The 21528-nt window shown below is 34.8% G+C and overlaps 1 protein-coding gene across 2 annotated transcripts in view; it reads right to left on the bottom strand.

The window, feature by feature from the left end:
- Positions 1 to 231: 231 nt before the first annotated feature.
- LOC145249736 (coiled-coil domain-containing protein 171-like) overlaps positions 232 to 21528 on the bottom strand; it is a 282316-nt gene continuing 261019 nt past the window's right edge. For both annotated transcript variants that reach the window (XM_080111637.1, XM_080111638.1), the window contains one exon: positions 232 to 510. The gene's annotated coding sequence lies outside the window, so the exon portion shown is untranslated. The remainder of the gene's footprint in view (positions 511 to 21528) is intronic.

The following is a 21528-nucleotide window of genomic DNA, read 5'->3' on the forward strand; positions in this document are numbered from 1 at the left end:
CAAACAAACAAACATATTGACAATCCAACAAGCAAACAAACAGAAATAGTGACAATCCAACAAACATAACCTTGGTGGAGGCAAGTAACATACAACTGATTAATTTCAGTACTTCCATAATATTCCTCATCTTTCGCCTGGCAATCATTCCAACTAATTAATCTATCATCTAGTGGCTCTTGGTCTTGATAAGTGGTTACTCAATAGAAAAAAGAAATTGTGTGAAAATTCTTTTGGTAAATATTTTTCAATTTTATTTTACAACTTTTGAAAATTCCTTTAACAATTTTAATGCAGCATTAAGAATTCACAACAGTTTTTTTATTTTTAATTCTTTTAAATATTTTTTTTTTTTATAAGTAGTTTATTTTATCAATTCATCATCTCACGGATAAAGGAAAATTTTGATGCATCGATGTTTCATCGGCGTTTTTGTTGTTGCAGTCAATTTGGAGCACATAAAATCATCAGTCCTTGTGGAGCACGATTTCAATTCATCCAATGTTTATCCTGAAAGAAATATGAAACAGTACATTAGTAAAAGTATGAAAATATGTATTGTGATATCTAATATATAAATTTCACCTGTCTGTTTACATGTATGTATGTATGCCTAAAACTTTCGACAGAGGCGACGGATTTCCATGAGAAAATCATTTTGAAGCTCGACCCTTCGGACGACAAATATCGAAAAATTGGTTAAAAACATTAATTCCTTCACCCACAACTGGGCACTTTCTACAAGGAGGGGGTCGCTTTTTTTGCCGATATTTCCAAAGTTATCCCCTCTTTTCGATTGACAAGTCTTAATTTAAACCTTCGTCACTTCTGGTTTGGCGATAAACGCAACGGCAAAGACGTCACTTTTTTTATCACATTCTTTTCCTCCTTTGTGGTACAGGTTCGAGCCTGCCAGCCTATTACCACTTTTTTTTTTTTGCTCAACACACACCTCCAAACACCTGGGTAACGGCTGGGCACCCAGGCAAGTCTATATGTATAAAAGGCAAAATGTGCGTGTGTATGTCTCGCAAAAACTTTCGACACACGTGACGGATCCTGACCAGATCGGTATCGTCTTGGACAACAAATATAAAAAAATTGGCCAAAAAACATTTATTCCTTCAACTGGCAGTTATGTACAAGGAGGGGGTCACTTTTTCGCCGACATTTTTGCAAAGTCATCATATGCACCTGCAATGATTTGAACGCCAGCAAAGTGGTATATCATGGTGGCCGCGGGAGTTAAGCAGTTTGCTTTATTTTACCTTCTTTTCTTCCTTCGCATTACAGGTTCGAGCCTGTCTGCCTACTCATTTTTTTTTTCTTATTTATTTCGAGGCTTACGAAGTAGGATTTTTTTTTTTTAAAACAAAAACTGAATTATTTTACCGTTCATTTAAACTTTTTTGTTGTTTCTTCACACCTCTCTCTCCACCCAGCTGCGTCTATTTTTTTTTTCTGGTTATACTGACTCCTTACTACACCGCCTCTCCACACCCGAGCAATGTTTCTGAATAATAATAATAATAATAATAATAATAATAATAATAATAATAATAATAAAACCCTAAAAACACTAAATCTTCTTCTATGTATAAGTTGTTTTAACAATGAAAATCTCAGAAAAAAAGATTTGAATCATGTGATGAAAAAAATAATGGTACTAGTGCATATTGTGAACCATATGTATCTCAGCAGTCGCATGGCTTTGGCCGGAACATGATGTCAACAGCCGGATTATGCCGAGCGTCGCCGATAAAATCATAACAACGCTGTGTAAAAGAAAATGGCAAAATGAATAAATGTAAAATGTAGAAATCAAAAACAAAAAAAAAACAGACCTATTGTAATTTTTTTTTTTACATAGGAGTCACCAATTATCAAGGCCCAGAGGCCACTCGAGAATAAGAGTTAAAGAGTGTACAGTGGTCAAAAGGACAATATCATAGTAATCGTTAGTAGAGTAAATATAGTAAATTGAATTACTTCAGGAGAACGGCTCATCAAGAACTTATTTACGTTGGACTTGAAGATGACGATTTTGTAGTCAGCTAAAAGCAAGTAAACGGAAAAGAATTCCACAGGTGTGCAGTTCTAAGAAAGAAGCTTTTTTCATGGCGTCTACATTTAGGTTTAAGCATAGATAAAGAGTGGGGAGAAATTATTCAGTAGTTTCAACTAGACGAGTGTTTTTAGCAAATGTTTGGTGTGGAGAGGACCATAGATTGAAGCTCAGACGAGCACTTGCCATGAAAATAACGATAAAGCAGAGACAGGCTCGCAACGTCTCTTCTGTGAGAAAGAGGTTGCAGGGAAGAGAAAAGGGCATTCGCTACAAGACTACGAAGTCTATTTTGAACTCTGTCAAGGCAGGATAAGTCCTTTCTAGCAGTCCATGCCTAGATGTGGCAACAATATTCCATCCTTGAACGTACCTGGCTCTTATATAGGTAGAGAATTACATCAGCAGTGAGATATTTACTGGATCGATAGAAGGATCCCACCATTTTTCCAGCGATCTTGACAACAGATTTGATGTATATGTTCCATTTCAGATCAGGAGTAATGATTATGCACAGGAGCTTGTCAAAACATGGAGCCCCCCCCCCTCCCAAGACAAGAGCCATTCATTTCAATTGATCTCAGATGAGGATCAAAGCGTTGATGATGTAAAAATAGAAACTTAATTATCTACCCTGTTAACTCTCCAATACGAATTGATACATTCTGAAATCAAATCGTTAGATTTTACAAATATTTTTTGATGAATAATTATTTTTCTACCTTATCGTTTTCTATAATTTTTGGATATGTTACTATTTGCGACATGACAATTACGTAGGTACCATTTCAATATTTTTTTCGTTATTATAATAAAGAAGCACCACTGCTTTTTTCTCCAAAATATTTTTTCCAATCAAAGAGAAGTAACTTGATAACTTGAAAGTGGATTTACTTTTGACAGCCTTGTAACTCATTGTATGCTTTTAACATATGATATTAAAAAAAAAAAACAAATAAATAAACGAAATAAATAAAAAATAAAAATAAATTTCTGGTTTCATATATCATAGAGCTTCAGCTAGTGGAGCAATATTAGGACGTGGCTCTGTTAGAAATGGAATTTAAGTTAGCCAAGGAGAGCTACCCGGCATTGCTGGGGACCAAAGTGTAACATATTTCTATTAAAATTTTCATCTTTCCCTCTCCTTTTTTCTCCCTTCTCTTTCTCCAAACTCTTCTTTCTCTCCTACTTAGGTGATTCCTCTCTAGCTGGACATACACATACACATACAAACACAAATTCTCCTTTATATAATAAATTTCCCATGAAATTAGTCGACATTTTCTTTCCAAAACAGTACATTATTATGCAAATGCACATTATTATGAAAACTGATTTCCTCTGACAAAACTTGGCCCAGTTGATCCTCAGATAATGAATAATTTTTTTCCCTAAATTTTAGATATTATTCATCCAGGGCAATGCTGATCAAGAATATACCAACTTTGTGAGTGTCTGCTTTGTAGTTTTTGACTTTTAGCTAGACAAACATACGCACAGAACTTTGCCCTTTATATATTAGATTAAGGAAAGATTTATTATCTACTAGCAGGGGTACCCGGCGTTGCCTGGATGTGCGAAGGTGGAACCTCAAAAAAAAAAAAAAAAAAAAAAAAAAAGAAAAAGGTGGTAGTAGCAGGTGGGGAATCTTCTAAGGAAGAGAGAGGTGTTAAAAAAAGTAGTAGGCAGGCTGGCTCGAAACCATAATGCAAAGGAGAAAAAGAAGCTTAAAAAAAGACGTAATGTCTTAGCTGATGCCTCCATGGAAAAACTTCATGTCTGCCACTCCACGGTTAAAAATATACATGAAATGAAGTAATGTTTAAATCGTAAACTGTTCCAGCTATTTCCGGGACTGACTTTATATCCACAACTGACTGTTAAAAATGTACATGAAATAATATACTGTTTTAATCGTAAACTGTTTCAGCCATTTCTAGGACGGACTTCATATCTCCCACTCTATTGTTAAAAATATACATGAAATAAAGTAATGTTTAAATCATAAACTGTTTCAGCTATTTCCGGGACTGACTTTATATCCCACACCCCACTGTTAAAAAATATACATGAAATGAAGTAATGTTTAAATTGAAAATGGTTGCAGTCATTTCCGGGACTGACTTCATATCCCCACCCCACTGTTAAAAATATACATGAAATAAAGTAATGTTTAAATCATAAATGGTTTTAGCCATTTCCGGGACTGACTTCATATCCCCCACCCCACTGTAAAAAATTTACTTGAAATAAAGTAATGTTTAAATCATAAACTGTTTCAGCAATTTTTCGAAATTAATACATAAAAACATTAACATGGTTAGAGATTTAGGCAACGATTACTTCAACATGAATTTCTGAGTGCAGTATCAGTCTCAGCATTCCAGTGACTTTAATCTCCTCCTCCTCCTTAAGAAGAGTTTTTGCAATTACTGCCATGAAGACATTAAAGACGACAATATGAACTCAAGATTACTGGATATATTTACGTGACTTTTGGAATGTTATAAATAACCCCCTAGCGTGCACTGATCCATTTACCTGATTTTTTGAATCAGCAGTACATCCATGTGATTTTTGGAATATGACATCTTATGTCAATGTAGTACATCATAAATATATTATATGCATCTTTTTTAACAGAAGATAATGATGTCATCACCGGAAGTAAACACGTCAGACTATCATCGCCCTCCACTCGAAAAGGAGGAGGAGGTTATCCCTGGGATTTTATTAAACACTCACCAAATCCATTAACTCACATTTAGTATAATCTATATATTAATACGATAGCGTGTGTTCTTAAATCTCAACCAATGAAATTTGCCGGAAAGTGTGACACACAAAAGAACACACACGCTATCGTATTAATATATAGACTAGTGGGACTTGTGGAAATTCCACGGCGGGATCTTTTATATGTAATATATTGTTACTAGGCATACTGTGGACGTTCAGTGTAAGTGCCCCCCCCACAAGATGATTGTAGTTCTTCTGTTAAAACTGTAAAAGTATTTATCAAAGTAATCTGGTTAATGTATTATCATAATACATCTAGTTATTATGGTTTATCTCCAATATCCTGATAAGAGTCTGTGACATATTTCCATTTTATGGCCACCTGGCGCGAACAGAAACCTCATGATATCATAATAAGACCAAGAAGGTATATTTTAGTTTCACGTACGGCTCAAAAGAAACATCATTTTTTTTTTTTCTTTTTTACATTGCCTCTTCAGTGATCGGGAGATCCTATTTATTAAAAAGGAGAATAGAAGGTGATAACATATGACGAACATTAAATTAGCGAATCTACATACTAATTTAATTTTCGTAAAATGTTATCACCTTCTATTCTTCTTTTAATAAATAGGATCTCCCAATCGAATAATTCACAATCTGGGAACCGTGACACACGTACGTTAAAGGTACTACGGTATTAATATATAGATAATAAAATAAAAGGTGCTTGTTAAGATAGAGTCGATAGATCGACTTTTTTAAAATGTCATTTTAAGCAAAAACAATATTGCGTACTTACTTGTCATGTAGAAATTAGTAATATATCCAAAAATTATAAAAATCTATCGTAGAACAACTGCTATTGTGTTTTTAATAAAATAAATTATATCGCTACAGGCTAAAATGTAATTACATTACATACGCCATTAAAATGTAATGCAAAATATGCGTTCCGAGTTGTTGGAAATGCAAATTAACCACTATTACTTAAGGAGATCTTATATATAAATACTAAAAAAACAACCTTGTAGTCGAGAGAGCTCAAAAAAGAATTACCAAAAGGACGAGAGAAGCTAAAAAAAAAAAGAAAAAAATTTACTGGAAGTACGAGAGGAGCTCGAAAAGTTTTATTGAAAGGAATGAAAATGCTTCTCTGCACATCTGTTACCTAATTTTCTTCAACAAAAAGAACATCTCCAATTTTGGAAACTGACAATCTTCAAACTAACATAAGTATTACCTTTTATTTTATTTGTAATCATAATTGAATGTAATTTGTTTTTGAATGCGATAACTTGTTGGTTTTTAATTGCCTTCGTCCAAAAAAAGGAAGGTTGTTCTGCTACAAAAGATTGTTCTGTACTGACCAAAGATTTAGGTCACAAAACCAAAACTACTACTACCATCCTCTTCAGCACTATATTAAACCTTCCTCTTCCCTACAGTGTAAAAGACAATTCTCACTCCTTAACCCTTCCTTACACCTAGTCACCCTGCTTACTGACTCCTCCCCTACCAGCCTGCTGCTACCATCCAAGTAGAGCATGCTGGTGCCTTTTCAACGAGAACGAGGCAGAGTTCGCTGAGTCGACGTCTGGTACACACGTGTTTTGACGACTGCTATACTCATGTCATCTTACCATGTTCGTAGTGTTAACAGAAAATAAAATAATCCTTCAAATTAGTATTTGTGTCGTGTCTTATTCAAACGAGATAACAGCAAATATTACAATGGTGACCCCGCCTAAAGAACACTGCACCTCATCAAAAGAACTTTGCACTAAGAAATGAACAACATAAACTGGACTCAGCCCGAAAAGAAATGAAACACACTTTAGAATCTTCAGGAAAATACAAGGGACTACTCAATTTAACGTCGCAAATGTTTCAAAGAGAACCTTCGACGTGAGTACAAGAATACTATATTCCCCCCCCTTCTTTGCCTACACACAAAAAAAAGAAAAAGAAAAGATACACATATATATATATATATATATATATATATATATATATATATACTTAAAAAAAAAAAAAATTAAAAAAGAAAGAAAATGGAAGAATCCAGTGTGCAACAAATAAACCTAAAAAACCCTGAGTTTATGGAAACGGCAGTAAATAGCTGGTTTTCCATTCTGGAAGCCCAATTCCACCTGCGCAACATAACACGTCAACAACCAAATTTTACGCTGTCATATCATCCCTGCCTGCAGAGGTCATAGCTAAAATACCGGTAAATATTTTAGAAGGCAGGAAATATGAGGAACTAAAATGCTCCTTGATTGAGTTCCACGAAAGGACCAAGCCGGAATTGCTTGACAAACTAATGCCAACTAACACTATAACTGGCCGTCCTTCCGCATATCTTCAAGAGATGCTGTCTATTGCAAAAAGGATAGGTATTGGCGAAGAGATTGTTCTTCATAAATTTTTGCAAGCCTTATCCGTAAGAATTTCCCCAGTAATTGCCTCACAGAAAGAGCTAAACGCATCTCAATTAGGAAAACTAGCAGACGAACTAATTCCCTTGTTGAATAATATAAATGCAACAGCATTTACTGCTCAGCATACTGACAAAAACAAGAGCAACGTTCATATAGCGATAGGTGTTAAACCATTTTTCCCCTGAACAAAAATCAAAGATATGCAAAGCATATATTTACTTTGCGGAGCAAGCCAGAACCTGCAAACCCTGGTGCAAATGGCCAGGGAAGCGAAACATAAAAATACTACCAAACTCACGCCCACCCACACCAACACCAAGTGACTCGGAAAACTAGTAACACGAGCCATGTCCGTCCCCTTGAGTTCGCCACTACTACAAGTCAAAGCAAGGCTAGGAACAAAAACATTGAAATTTATTGTAGATGCGGGCGCAAGTATCTCGATAATACCAGTAGCCATGATAAACGGTGTCACATTACACCCAACACCAGTATCACTAACCACTGCCAACGGTGAGAAAATAGAATGCCGCGGCCAAGCTAACCTTGAAATTGGGATACCAAGTTTGAGAAGGTCATTTTCCTGGACATTTGTTATCGCAAACGTCACCAATCCCCTCCTCGGACTTGATTTCATAAATAAATTTGGCCTTACAATAGACTGCAAAAATAGAACAATTTACGACCCAGTTACTAACACCAAAAAAAAAGTTACTATTAAATGCTGCAGTACCAGTAAATGTGGTCATAAATGAAATAGAACTGCCTGTATTCATTAGAAAAAGCCTGGATAAACACCCAGAAATTATCTCTCCGCACACCAACAAAAACAGTGAGTACTGTGGTGTTTATCACAGAATCGACACAGGCAGCCACTCCCTAGTCTTTGCTAAATCCAGACAACTGTCTGTTGAAAGGCTGGCAACAAAAGAGGAATTTAAACGTTTAATAAACGGAGGTGTAATAACCCCTTCAGACAGTGAGTGGTCAAGCCCACTACATCTGGTACCCAAACAAAGTGGAGGTTACGGCTGCTGTGGAGACTACCGCGCCTTAAACAGCATCACTAAAGTGACAGATACCCCATCCCCAATATAAACTCCTTTACGGCTAAACTCACTGATAAACAACGATTTTCGAGAATTGATTTGATTTCGGCATATCATCAGATTAAGATGCACCCGATGATATTCCAAAAACTGCCGTAATCTCGCTGATGGGACTCTATCGATACGAATACATGCCGTTTGGACTAAAAAACTCAGCGGCTACGTTTCAAAGATACATGGACAAAATTTTCCGAGATATCGACTGTGTTTTCATTTATATAGATGACATATTGATCTTCAGTGACAACGAAAAATCCCACAAACAAGATATCGACACAGTTTTTCAAATCTTAGAAAACAACAGCCTAAAAATATCACTTTCCAAATCCATCTTCAATGTGACATCTCTTGACTTCCTAGGATTTAGAATCAACTCAAAAGGAATCACAACAACTGCAAGTAAAATTAAAGAAATAGAATCTTTTCCGTGCTTAAAGATGCAAAAAGCCTACACAGATTTCTTGGTATGGTAGGATTTTATAGAAAATTAATACCAAGATTTGCGAAATTAGTCTTACCTTTATCTGAGAGACTAACACCGAAAGATTTAATCACCTTAAATACCTCGGAAAAAGAAGCCTTCTCTACTATGACAAAAATACTGGGTAACCTAACAGAATTACCCCACCCTCAACCAACTTGTACAAAGTATCAACTGGTCATGGACAGCAGCAAATATGCAGTAGGTACTGCCTTACATCAAGTCATAGATGGAACCCCAGTACCAATAGGGTTTTTCTCGAAAAAACTCACAGCAACACCGACAAGATATTCCACTTGTGAACTATTAGTAGCATATTTGGCTGTATTACACTTGCGAAGTATTGCGAAGTATTGCTTCTGACAGACCATAAACCAATATGCGGTGCATTTCACAGTCTAAAACCTGCAAAATCAGATAGGCAACAAAGACAACTAGCCATTATCACAGAATTAATCTCAGATATTGCCCATGTGAAGGGTGACCAAAATATAGTTGCAGATTGTTTATCTCGCCCAACATTTGCTGTACAAATAGATATGTACGACCTCTCTGCACTCGCAGATGCACAGAAAACAGACACCGAAATACAGTCCTATCCAGACTTAAAGAAATTCACATTATCTGGAAAAAATCAATTTGTGTTATGTGATACATCAACGTCATACCCTAGACCTTTTGTACCATGTACACTACGAAAATCTATCTTCAACAGCTTACATTCAGTATCACATCCTGGAATAATATCATCTATCAAAATGATTAAGGCTAAATTTTACTGGCCACATATGGATAAAACAATCAAAGAATTATGTGCATCATGCACATCTTGTCAGCAAGCAAAAATATACAGACATACAAAATCACCAATTCAAACGTTGGAAATACCATCATCAAGATTCCATACCATACACATTGATATAATTGGACCATTACCCCCCAGCAAAATGTGCCAACAATACTTATACAAATCCATGTTGATATGTTTTAACATGTATAGATCGAACCAGTCGATGGATAGAAGCACAACCCATAGCAGATATCACAGCACAAACTGTAGCAGAAGCTTTTGTTAATATGTGAATTACTCACTTTGGTGTTCCACTACATGTCATAACTGACAGAGACACACAATTTGAAAGCGAACTATTCCTTGAATTATCAAAAATTATTGGATTCTATAGGCTACGAACAACATCTTATCATCCACAATGCAACAGACTTATAGAAAGAGCCCACAAAACTATTAAAGCAGCTATAATGGCCCGAAAAGAATCTTGGATTTCAGCTCTACCAATAGTCCTCTTGGGAATTCGAAGTATGCCCAACTGCTCCAATTTTTCCATATTTTATGTGGTCACAGGTACACAAATGTTATTACCACAACTAATGATTGGTGCAGAAAATACAGAAACAATTACACAAAATTTTACAATAGAACTACACAAAACTATGGCAAAATTTGATCTGACAGACTTTTCAAACGGAGAAAAATCAACAAAGAAAGCATACGTACCAAATCTACTTCAAACCTGTGATAAAATTTGGATTAGGATAGACCGCGTTCGAAAACCATTGGAAGCACCCTATTCAGGTCCTTACATTGTACTCGAACGAACATCGAAATATTTCCTAATAGAAACGAACCCAAACACAAGTTTCAATAGACCGTTTGAAACGTTACATTGAAAACAAGCAAAAATGTACGTAAAATACAACTACCAACAAAAATAAAAACCCGACAGTTTACTCCCTGAAAAAGTGCAGGAACATAAGATAAAAACAAGAACTTCAAGTAGGAGAGTTACATGGAAAAAAGATAATGAATACATTTATTATTTTAAAAAAATAAATAAAAAAAAATAAAAATAAAATATACATATATATGAGCACTCCGTCTACTGGCAGGGTACCTCTCTGTACTGACCAAAGATTTAGGTCACAAAACCAAAACCACTACTACCATCCTCTTCAGGATATATATATGAAACCTTCCTCTTCTCTACAGTGTAAAAGACAATTCTCACTCCTTAACCCTTCCTTACACCTAGTTACCCTGCTTACTGACTCCTCCCCTACCAGCCTGCTGCTACCATCCAAGTAGAGCACGCTGGTTCAATGAGAACGAGGCAGAGTTCACTGAGTTGACGTTCGGTACACACCTGTTTTGACGACTGCTATACTCATGTCATCTTACCATGTTCGCAGTGTTAACAGAAAATAAAATAATCCTTCAAATTAGTATTTGTGTTGTGTCTTATTCAAACGAGATAACAGCAAATATTACAGTTCTTTTCTACAAAATAAGTGGTGTAAGAAATAACTCAAAATTTCTGACAGTTATGTTCCCTGTGTGTGAACTCTTCATCGTCTACGTTATAACGTCTAAGAAAAATGCAATTTTACCCAATTTTCTGTAAAAAATACTTTTAACTATAAATAACTTTCTACTCAATGAATTTTCGTATTTTTTTAGGTGTATTTACTAATTTCGATATGATAATTAAGTACGCAATATTGTTTTTTTGCTTAAAAACGACATATTGAAAAAATCGATCTGTCCCAACAAGCATCAGATAAAAAAAAATAAATACTCCTTGAAATGCGAAACGAATTTAATGATTGAAGAAAACAAACAAGTTTCTCCAGTTTTCTGTGACGTGGCAACATCAACGAAGATTATGACGTAATCATGGCAGTCAATGTCATGCGCAACCATCCGGGGAAAACAGCACGAATTTTGTGTGTGATGGCCAGAAAAGGGGAGACATATTACACTATCAGATTTGTTTTTTGTAAATGAGTTGATTCATCGAAAATTAGATTAATTGCTGCAACGGATCGAACTTCGAAGACTGTTGCAGCCGGTAATGGAAATTCTAATGAAGCAGAGTTAGTTCACTATTAAAAATCACTTTGGATGAAATATGTGATTGCGAGGTTACTTGCCATGAGATCTTGCGTCCCATTATATAGCAAAGTGGACATTAAATAGATTTATTATCTATAACGAAAGAAGCTGGCGTCAAAGCTGGGCATAAAAATAAAAAAAATAAAAAAAAATAAAAAAATAAAATAATAGCGAAAAGAAGAGAGAAAAAAAGGGGGGGGAAGTAGAGCTTGACTGGTTGGTTGCTTTTTGTTTAACAGCATATCATCAATTTTTGGATTGCTTAATGCCGCATCCAGTAATTTTGGGAAAAGTTTTTATTCATCAAATTCTTTATATCTTCAAATATTTATTCATGGTTTTTGGTTTGTTTTACGGTATATCAACTCTTTTTGGCTTATTTAATGTCAAATACAGTAATTTTATGCAATACGTTTTTTCTTCATATTCTTTCTTCATATTGGTTTGATTTTTTTTTTTTGTACATGAAAATTATTGTTTTTGTCTTTGACTGTGCAATGCTCAATTCAGGGGATAGTGTGGTATCTGTTGTCATGATACCATCCTCCCAGGGATTATCTCCTCATTTGGCGGAGAGGAAGATAATATTTTCGTTTATGAGACCATCCTTCCAGACATTTACTCCTTTCTTTTTTTGGAGGGGAGTTAGCATAATGTTTTGTTGCCATCCTCCTAGGCATTATTTTTTTAAAATTTTATTTATTTATTTATTTTTTTTATTTTTAGAGAGAGGGGTAATGTAATTTCAAGTTAATACGCAACTTCCAATGCTCAGTTCAGGAAGCGGGTGTAATGTACCTGTTCTGTTGTCATGATACTATCATTCCTAGAATTACCTCCTCCTTCGGCAGGAGAGGAGTGATATGTTTTCTAATGCCATCCTTCCAGGCATAAACTCCTATCTTTTTTCTTTTTAGAGGGGGTTAGTATAATGTGTTCTGTTGTCATTAAACCACTCTCGTAGACAATACTTCTTCCTTTTTTTTTTTAAAAGTGTGTGTATGTGGGAGGGGGGGGGTAATGTAATATTTGATCCGCTTCCATGAGGCCAGCCTTCCAGGCATTATCTCTTCCTTCAAAGGAGAGATGGCAGTGTAACATAAATGAGCAATGAGAAAGGTTTTTAACAAAAGATCGTAAGCGGGTTAGAGTTAAACATAAGCTATAAAACCCTTTCATATATATATATATATATATATATATATATATATATATATATATATATATATATATATATATATATATATAAATGTTTTTTTTTGGAGTTTCATGAAAAAGAAAATTATTCACAAAACAATATCGACATACACAAACATTCATAAATAAAATTACTCGTTATGTATGGGTGCATAGTAATTAGTTCGTTTATACGCTTAAAAATGGCTGCATTCAAAGTATTGTACCAATTTAATGACGTCTCTTCTTCAGCATATGTGTGCCGTAAACAGACGCTATTGTTACGGTATGGCGTATTGTCTATATTTAGGATGAATTTTCAATTACATATTCTTGTGAGTCATTACTCATTGTCTGCGGTAATGAACCCACAGATGAAATTTGCAGTGTTTGTATATCTTTCAACGTTGCAAAACGTAAACACAGCGCTTTTAAAGAGGAAACATTGTTATATTTTTTTTAATTATTTTTTAAAATTATTTTTTAATTATTTTTTTTATTGGAATCCTTTGAGATGAGTAATTTGTATATTTATTTATTTATTTATTTGCGGACTGTTATTCTCATCTTCATAGTTGTTGTTTCACGACGTTTCGGCCAACTGATCCTCTGGCCTTTGTCAGGTGATTGTTTACCACGATGGGATAGGAATGCTGAGTCTCTTAACTGTATCCTCAGTAATTACTGCCTTCCATAGTTATTGTTGTCTCACCATATTTTGGCCAATTAATCCACTGGCCGGTTTTGGGTAGGATTTGAGGTCTATGGTACAGTTGATAGAGGCATTGAAGGTCTACGGGTCCAGGTGTACATTGTCTAAAAATAGCGGTTTCAACCTTACCCAAAGCTATATATATATATATATATATATATATATATATATATATATATATATATATATATATATATATATATATATATAACTACTTCATTTACTCACATAAAATTATAGCTCAAGGAAAGCGGACGTTCGCCGGTAGTCGAATGGAAAATAGTAAGACAAGCAAACACCTGTAGAGACCTAGACGACCCATGTAGATTATGCCGTCATCAAAAATTTGCTATCTTGTACTTTAAAGAACACCAACATCTATTAAACTGTAGGAGAGAAATAGCGAACAACTGTGTTCACAGGATAAAATTTACTCTAGGATAGATACAAAATAACTTTAAAACTAACAAAAACAATAGAAAATAAACAAATAAATAAAATAAATAATCATGCATATACATAAACTATCACACACACACACACACATATATATATATATATATATATGTGTGTATAAATATGTATATATATATATGTATATATAAACTAACATAAAAGAAACTTAACCTAGATTTAAAACAGGTCAAGACACTAGATATCCAAGCTAAATAGAGCATACACAAAGAATCAGGTCAACCAGAGGTCAAATGGGCCTTTGTCCTGTAAGTGCATGTTCATTGGCTGATAGAAAGGGCGAGGTGGATACTAGAAAGCTGATTGGCTAACTAAAATCTCAATAGAAGGTGTGTATATAAAAACGACCGACAACCACAAAATTTGCGCATAAGCCTGAAGAATCCTAGAGTGGATTAAACGCGGAATATTCAGTGTAACTTAATCGCCATATATATTTTATAAATTACTATATAAATATAAGTTTTGGTTTCGATTCAAGCTGATGCCCCCAAGTCATACGGATATATTTTTTCTTCCTTTTTTTTAATGAATTAAACGTTACTTTTAATACCAGACACACTGGGAAAATTTCTAGTGTGTGTGTGTGTGTATATATATATATATATATATATATATATATATATATATATATATATATATATAATCTACACAAACACATATCCTGTCTATGAGAATTACTTAATTGTAACTTATGTGCGGCATGAAACTCAATATATCTATTATTTTTCCCAATTATATGTTGTTATGCTTAATAATCTCTTTTTATCTCTCTTTCTCTCTCTGATCCAATCACAACTTTGAAAAAAAAAATGGAAGTAATTAATTACTTATAATGTCACTAGTGACATGCAACTCAAACTTGTTCCTGAATTTTTTTAGATAATTTTTTTGATAATTTGTAATGTTTGGATTATTCAGACTGTTGTTCTCAGCTTGAGTGTCATCCGCACAATATTTCGGTCAATGTAACCCCCCGACTTTCTTCAGGTGTACATTAATGAACCCAAGAATCTTATCCATCAGGCCACAGGTCCTTGTGTATTTTGTAAAAATTTAAATGTAATCTACACTCTTCTGGAGGTTGAAGGTTCAATCCTCAGTGCGGGTGACATTAAAAAAATACTATTGCAAATCACTTAGGAACAAGAGCATGCTACTCCTGTGGATTAAATAAAAGGTTTTGCTCAAAATTCTGTTCAAATTCATGAGTTTAACAAGATACACCCGAAGAAAGTCGAAGGTTACATCAGCTAAAACGTGGAGTAAATAACACTCAAGATGAGAACAATAATCCAAAGAATATAAACTCAATAACTCGTATTATTTGGATTCTTTGAATTACTGTTCTCATCTTGAATGTGATTTTTCACAACGTTTCGGTCGATATAACCTCTGACCTTTTTCAGGTGTTCCTGTCGAATTCGGGAATTTGGACGGAATTTCAAGCAGAACCCTTTATTTACTTCATGGGGGCAGCGTGCTCTTGTCAGTCAGTCATGACTGTATAAAGGTCTTAAGTAATTCGCAATTGTATATTTCGGTCGCCCACACTGAGGACTGAACCTTCAACCGTCAGGAGAATATCACTTTTTTTTTACAATTGATTTTTCCAAGTACTCTAACCACTGTGCCACGGGTCATTGCTGAAAAAATGAAAATCACACTCAAGATGAGAACAGTAGTCCAATGAATCCAAATAATACGAATAACCAATCCTCATCTCAAAAATTCAGAAACTTCATAAACTCAATAAATCTATCATTTCTGTCAACATGATGTTTGAACTAATAATTGCTTGCCTTTGTATTTAATAATCTCTTTCTCCCTTTCACTCTGATCTGATCACAATTCTGCAGTAAAAACATCTGCAATCTATCTATATATCTATAAAAGTGAACGTGTCTGTGTGTCTGTGTGTGTACATTTTCCTATGCAATAACTCTGTCAATTTGAAGTCTACAAACTCGAAATTTGATATACAGGGTACTGAGATTTGGGAAAATCTTTGTGATCGGTTTTCGCCCAGAAATTTGGCTGGTAAGGGGTCAAAGTTCAACGATTTGACCTTTGAGAACTCTGCCAAACTCCTCTGCCAATTTTGGGCCTAAACACTTGAAATTTTAGATATAGGTTCCTTGGACATGGATCTAACTTAATAACTTGATTTGAGCCCAAAACAATACATGTTAATGAGTTATAATAGGGGTCAAAGTTTTAAAAAATTGACCGCTTTTTTTTTTGCTCAACATACACCTCCAAACACCCGGGCAACGCCGGGCTGAAATGCTAGTTAATTATAATACTATTAATTGTGCGCGACTTAATAAATCTACACTTTTTTTAACCTGATGTTTGCCGAATTAATAATTACTTGCGTGTATGAGAAAAGAATGTTTGACAACCTTTGATTTTCAGAATTCCAAGAATAACAAATACGAACAGGCACACACAACAGGTGTGTCCTCAGTCTTGGAAGTATCACACATGTTTTTGTGGAATGCTGGGTTTTGACAGCGCTATTGATATAAGATAATTACGTGCTAAATGATTATGCCACAGCAGTGGAAGTCTCATTGACGCTAAATGTACAAAAGTTCACATCTTGTACGAGGGGTGTTCCAAAAGTAATGTCTCCTGTTTTTTATTCCGCCCGAATGAATCAGAGTGAATTGCAAATTGTATTGTTATGATGACAAAACTTATGCATTCATGACCTGGAAGTGCCATCTCTCTGTTGCAGATATTAACAGTATGACTCTAAAAAAGAAAAAAAAAAGAAAAAAAGCAACCCTGTCATAGAGGGGAGGGGGACAAAGTAGTCAAAACTATCCAATCTTACAAATATTTTTGACAATTTTTTTTTTTTAGCTGAAGTTTGATAATTTTCATTATTCAGACTAACATAAATATATTTTAGTATAAATTTATATTCACACATGTTTAAAGTACAACCTTCTACAAAGTCTAGTTTCTTCAGACCATCAACGGAGAAGATTGAGCTAAACTTTGAATAAGGTTGTACCTTAAACATGTACGCACAAAGGTAGCTAAAAAATGTTTATATAAATAAAAATTCATACTTTATATAATGTTTATTATTTCATGGTATATATATTTATGATATTACAGGGCGACATAATATATCCTGTATAGATTTTCAGTATTTACTTCAACTGTTCACAATGTGGGTAAAGCATATATATATATATATATATATATATATATATATATATATATATATATATATATATATATATATAAGCATGGAGTAACAAATGGAAAAATAATTGCAACTTCTCTCCCAATTTTCGGATTTTGTAATCATACCAATATGCCTTTATTTTCTTTTAAAGTTGATAAGTGCTTTTTCTTCTGATGAGTTAAGGGCAGAATAAATTCAAGAATTGACATAATAATTACATGAATGATTCTGTGCTATGAAACAGGTGCTGTCAGGTATTATGCATGTCAACATACTTAAAGAAATAAACGGTAAAATGGTCATCATCGTAAAATTTGGAATATAGACTTTTGTCATTTATTTGTATATGCTCTATAATTACATCGAGCTTCAGAAATTAAAGAATTGATATAAATAAAAGGTGAAATATAATCGAATAAACATAGTTCTCCATATGTATATGTACTCTAAACGTACATTCTAGTTACCACAAAAAGTCAATCCACAATCATGATTTTTATTTTTTATATTCATTTGCTTTATTTTATTTTTAAATATATAGGCGAATGTTTATATTTTTTTCATAAGCTTTTTACACGTGTTTCATTGTGCAGATTGCGGATGCTGCTATCACACAAATCATCAGAGGCAGGTAAATATCATAGAACGGTCACACATAAGTGAATGGAATACAAAGGAAAGAAACTTCGCTTTAAGCAAGTGAAAAAACCCACAAATTCCAGATATTGAAAAGCAATTACTAAGAAATGATATCCTAGGAAAGACATACCCACAATACAAGTACACTCAATCATCCAGAGAATATTCCATGGCACCATTTTAAATTTAATATATACATATATAGTCATCCACATACAGTACTGTTTCGCTGTTTCCCAGCTCATCAGTGCGGCTAGACAGGCAACTACCTCAAGCCAGGATTGAAACCCGACTGTCTGTACGACAGTCAAGGCTCCTAACCATTACACTATTGGCGGCTGTCAAGCGAGTAGTGAGTTAAACGATGTTTTGACATCGTCTGAAATACCTCCGCTCGATTTGTTTACACAAAGAGCGTTGCTTATACGCTAATGGTAATTTGTGTATCACTTCTCAATATGCTCAACTCAAGACGAGGAGCATTATAGTCATCCACATACAGTACTGTTTCGCTGTTTCACAGCTCATGAATCAGTTTCAATAAGAGAAACAAAACAAAATCAAATCGAGTGTACGATCGTTTCTATATATACAGCAGAACCCTAGGATACGGCTTTTTCAGGTTACGATGTTGAATACAATGTTTTTCCGGCCCCTGGCACACGGTATTTGCCTCGCCTTACGGGGTTATTTATAATATTATTTGATTATATATATGTTTTATATACTGTACTGTATTTTGTTACTAATTTTTCATGCCATATCCCGGGATTCTTATATATATATATATATATATATATATATGAGAGAGAGTTTTAAGCCATTTTAGTTTTAGAAGGGAAGAGAAATGTAGTTCCAAACAAAATAGTATCAATCCAGAGAAACTTTGAATTGTAAAAGCTTGCAGATGAAGACAAAGATTTCCTGGTAGGTAGCCAATCCAAAGAAGTCCCAAATTAAAAAAGCTTGCAGACGAAGAGCAAAAGTTCCTTTGTGTATGAAGATGGAAACTTATGTACTGGAATTCTAAATGCAGTCTGTTTTATGGAGTGATTCCAATTTCTGATTGGTCAGTAGCAGAGCCTGATTACATCTGATTGGTCAATTCTTATTACCCCTATCTATAAATAGAACCTTCCAATTATTTGTAATCATACTCTCTTCAATATACCAAAAATATTGCAACACACACACACACACACATATATATATATATTAACAATTATTTTAATATTTACAGACGCTAGTGTTTCATGCTTTTGCAATCATCAGTGTAGGAAGTGATAATTACCGCTAATCAGGAGATTTGAACCCAGTCACAAAATCACGCTTGCGTAAGAGTAAAAAAAATCAATTCAATGTATCTCAGTTAAGTGATGTAAATTTATTCACAGAAATAAAATTTATGCTTTGAGACAGCATGTAGCAAGTTATTTGCAAATATAACTTCTTTCGTGAAAAGGTGTTGCATCATTGCAATGAAGATATAGATTGGTATAACAGGTGCTGGCAACGCGAGACCATCTACCTGCCTGTCGATATAAGTTTGGAGAGCATAGACACAGAATCAACGTCATATGGTGCCTGTCACTCTCTTGCTAGGCAGTTTTGTTACCGCATGGTTTGAAGAATGCAAAGCAAGAATTGTGAGTTTACACTATCCAAACAGATCTAAAGGCACTCTATCATGAATATTCAGCACTCTAATCTTATGTATGTGTGTGTGTGTGTGTGTGTGTGTGTGTGTGTGTGTGTGTCTATTTTAGCTCAGTTAGGTCTCTAACTCATGGACAGGGTTCAAAAGAGAGTCGCCAACCTGATAGGTCCTGAACTGTCATCTAGGCTTCAGCCTCTGTCTCATCAACGAAATGTTGCATCCCTCTGCCTGTTCTACAAGTACTTTAATGGTAAATGCTCTGATGAACTACAAGCACTTGTACCCCCCGACAAATCAGACAAGCAACTAAATCCCACCCCTTCACATTAGAGATCCCTAGGTGTAAAAAAGCCTTCTACCCCAATAGTTTCTTTCCCAGAACTGCTAGACTTTGGAACTCCCTTCAGGGATTCTGCTTTCCCAACTGTACTGACATGCAGAAGTTTAAGTGTAATGTGAACAGACATCTTGCTACTCATCTCCCTTCATAATGCCCCTGCAACTTATGTCCCTGATAGTAGCCCCCTACTTCAAAGTGGCACTGTGCCTTGTTTGGAGTGAAAATTGAAAAAAAAAAAAAAAAAATCAAGAGAACCCTTCCGAGTGCCATCCCTTGATTTCTTTATGAGTTACAAAGATATCCAAATATTCAATTAAGGATCTTCCCTATTTTTCAAACCTCAAGGAAGTAAAGCAGCAGCAGCAGCAGTAGCCACCACCACTACAATCATCATCGTCATCATCAGTTTAATGTTTGTTTTATATGCTGACATGCATTTAAATTGACTTCAAAACCAACCTATCTCCGACCAGATCTTTATTTATCCCTCCTCCCAATTTTTATCACTTCCTCCCATGTTTTTCCTGTCGTTTCCCTTGTAAACTGGACCTGCTGACTCAACTGTTCTACATCTACTAACTCAATAACTCTCATTCATTCTTTCATCATCATATTTGATTTAGCATCCGTTCACCGTCGAACCTACAGAGCGGTTCGGATCACCAATGGAAAAGTCGCCATATGTGGGATCATCTCCATCAGTTAACCTGGCTTTATTGCTATCTTTGACCATTGTTCAAGTCAGTGTTTATAATCATGCTAGCTAAAACAGAGCCAAGACAGAAAAGATAAGGAAATACTAAGGTCTTATGTATATCATGAAAAGAAAATGGAATTTTAGGAAGATTTCCACCATTCTAGTACTTTTAGGAGCAACTCAACTCCTGAAAAAAAAAAAAAAAATTCAAAAACTACCTGGCGTATATACCTGGTGAACCAAGTGCAAAAAACATAGAAACATCTGCTCTTAAAGGGACAGCTAGACTCTCTCAAAAAAATCTCCCAGGTGTAGTGCCTGAAATAGTGGATGCCCTATGCACAGCAAAAACAAAATAAGAAAATTGGAAAAAAAAAAAAATTAAAGAACATTTTAATTCAATTAGTTTTTATATATCAAGGAACCTCTTTCTGGGGCCAACCCTTGATTTGTTTGAGTTACAGAGATATCTAAGCATTCATTTGAGGACCTTCTCCATTTCTCTAACTTCAGGGAAGTAAAGCAATCATCATCATCACCACCACCACCACCACCACCACCACCACCACCACATTTGGTTTAACATCCATTCATTGTTGGACCTACAAGAGCAGTTTGGATCATCAACGGTCAAGTCGCTGCATGTGTAGTCATCTTAACCAGTGAATTTGATTTTATCACTACCTTTGACCATCAGAGATGTAGCGGGGTGGGGGTGGGGGATCATGGCATAGGAATGTGCAGATAATCGCACACCTGAAGGACTGCATAATGAAGTATCTGAATATTGGGTGGTTGTGGAAATTTGATCAGAATATGATCAAGAGCTCGGTGCATGAACAGAAAATGGCTGATTTGTGCTATACCTAGAAGAAC

This window comes from Euprymna scolopes, chromosome 28 (assembly GCF_053919585.1).
Source record: "Euprymna scolopes isolate OS-2025 chromosome 28, ASM5391958v1, whole genome shotgun sequence".
Taxonomy (NCBI): Eukaryota; Metazoa; Mollusca; class Cephalopoda; order Sepiida; family Sepiolidae; genus Euprymna; species Euprymna scolopes.